Source organism: Aegilops tauschii, chromosome 5 (assembly GCF_002575655.3).
Source record: "Aegilops tauschii subsp. strangulata cultivar AL8/78 chromosome 5, Aet v6.0, whole genome shotgun sequence".
Classification (NCBI taxonomy): domain Eukaryota; kingdom Viridiplantae; phylum Streptophyta; class Magnoliopsida; order Poales; family Poaceae; genus Aegilops; species Aegilops tauschii.
The window spans coordinates 242640021-242642736 of record NC_053039.3 but is presented as its reverse complement, the minus strand read 5'-3'; positions in this window follow the sequence as shown (position 1 = coordinate 242642736).

Below are 2716 nucleotides of genomic sequence, written 5' to 3'. Positions count from 1 at the left end.
GAACATCTCATTCCTCCTCCGGCGACTCAACTGGGACTCAAATCCGGCCTTCAAAACTGTGCCTGGGTGAGAATGTTAAATCTATCCATTTTGAATCATGGACTTAATTGTCATATTAACTCTGTCTTATACTTCCTCTTCAGCGCTATGGCAAAGCCCAACAAGAAACAGAGAGTTGACAAACCGGCTAAAGAACCCAAGATTGTTAATCCGGAGAAACATGCTGCATCCGAGACTCTGCACCAAGTGTCAGAAACTGTTGTGGATGACCCCCCTCCAGAGGTCCACCCCGTTACCCAAGATGTTATGGACGTTGATCCAGAAAAAGACAAACCGCCCAGTCCTGCTCAGTCGGCTCAGGAAACTAAGGATAGAATGATTACTGGGACGGCTTATCAAGCCCCAGGCAACCCCATTTCCCTATCCAAACACAGCGCCAAAGAGGAGTTCTCTGCTGTTGATAAGGGCCAATGAAAGTGGACTTGGAAGGCTATGCTCAATTTAGCGCTCAAGAGATTCACTCTGGTTATTTAAACCGCCTTCACACCAGCCGTGACTTTGAAGCCGACCTGGTCAACCTTATGAAGGAACGCTTTGAGGTAATCCAGCACAATCCTCTTCATATAAATATACCTCTATTAGCCGCCAAGTCTATAGAATATGATAGAGTTGAATATACTGTAGACTTTTAGATAGTCATAAATAAATGAAGATCAAAACCAGTAGCCCCCAAGGACCGACTTAAACTATCAAGTTAAGCCGGGAATTCAAATAGCAGTGATCAACTTTGCACCTGTAGCCCCCAAGGGCCGGTTTAATCAGCATGAATAAGCCGAGACTTATCACCATGGCTGAAAATAAAATCCAAGTATGTAGCCTTTATAAACCGGATCACATCATTTTGCCCGGGTCATCATAGAAACTTGTCTTGAAAAAGCGCACTAGGCATTAGCCCCCAAGTGCCAAGGAAAATACTTGTATTGTGCTTGGGACTTCAAAAATAATCATGATCATAATACCTTCCCTTTTGTTCATGTCGCAGGCTGAACTAAATGAGAAGGAACCCCAAGTCAAAGATCTGAGGGCCAATATTTTTTTTGAGAGTACGCCAATGGTGTACCATATTTTTATAGAAGGTAGAAAGCATAATTACAAGAAGTGTGGCTCAAGTGCGCACACACGGCCACACATACACAACACCAACACCACCTAGCACGCCTAAGCCAATTCCTCACAAATCGTTGTAGGCCACCAACACCACCACCAGCTTGCCTCCACTCGGCTACCTCACCAAGGATGATAGTGGAAAGCTCCCTAGCATCCTTTTGTTGATCGACTCGGTTAAAGACCCTAGCATTACGTTGCTTCCAAAGAGCCCACATGCCCGCAATGAGCAACGTGTCAAACTCTCGCTTGTCATCCTTGTGGAATTGTTTTCGCTCTCTCAACCACCATTCAAGGGTCGTATCATCAGGTAGACGGTCCTGCACGTTGATGCGGAGCGTGTCCCAAATGAGGAACCAAACCTCACGCGCATATCCGCATGTCGACAGAATGTGATCTACATTGTCCTCATCTTGCAAACACGTGTAGCAAGCTGATGGCTCATCTTGCAGGCCGTGTCTTGCGCGGCGGTCGGAAGTCCAGAGCCTATACTGCATCGCTAACCAAGCGAAAATCTTGCACTTAAGCGGGGCCCAGCTCCTCCACACACACGCGCTCATAGGCGATCTTGGCAGTCCAGAGCATAAGCTGGCATAGATAGCGCGAGCAGAGTACTGACCCGTAGCCGTACAAGTCCATGTGAACCCGTCCTCTTGGTCCTGATTTCTCTCCACCGTTGTGATTGCATGGCAAAGATGCACAAACTGCAATTGCGCCATGAAGGAAGTAACCTGGCAGTCCCATTGCCATCTATCATTGGTCAGCGCCTGTTGCACAGTCCTTGTATTTGCCACCCTCGGCTGCACGGTGTCTTGCAACAAAGGAGCGACATCAGCTACGGCAAATCCATGTATCCATCGGTCTCGCCAAAAGAGAACCCGGTCTCCCATACCGACCGTGATATGCACAAGGCTGTCAAAGAGCTCTCGAGTGTTCCTATCCTCAATCATATGCAGCCCTTGCCACGGTCTGCTAGGCTCCGTGCGCTTAAGCCACTCCCACCTGACTCTCGATGCCAAAGCTTGCCAATTGAGGTTTGTGATGCCAAGTCCTCCGTAGCACTTTGGCCGGCAGATGGTATCCCACGCGACTAGGAATTGGCCACCATTCATCTTATCCTTTCCAGCCCAAAAGAAAGATCTCATCCACTTGTTAATTTCCTCAAACACCCACGCCGGAGCATCCGCAATCATAAGGTGGTGAATAGGTTTTGCCGAGATGACGGATTGCAGCAAGATGAGTCTCCCCGGCCTCTGGATGAGACCCCTTTGCCAAGCTGGGACAAAGTACTGGACCTGATCCAACATTGGCTGCCAATCTGCCCTGGTTAGGCTTTTTATTGCAAGCTACAAGCCAAGGTACTTGCAAGGGAAATCTGCCTGATTGTACTCTAGAAACGTAGCCTCTGGCTTTATCTTCATGGTCTCCTCGGATCGCAATTGCCGATGACTTCCTGTAATTTACTCGCAGACCCGAGGCAGCGCTAAAAGCATCAAGGGCATTCCTTATGAAGCTCAGATCCATACTAGTTGGCTTGATGAACATGGCCACG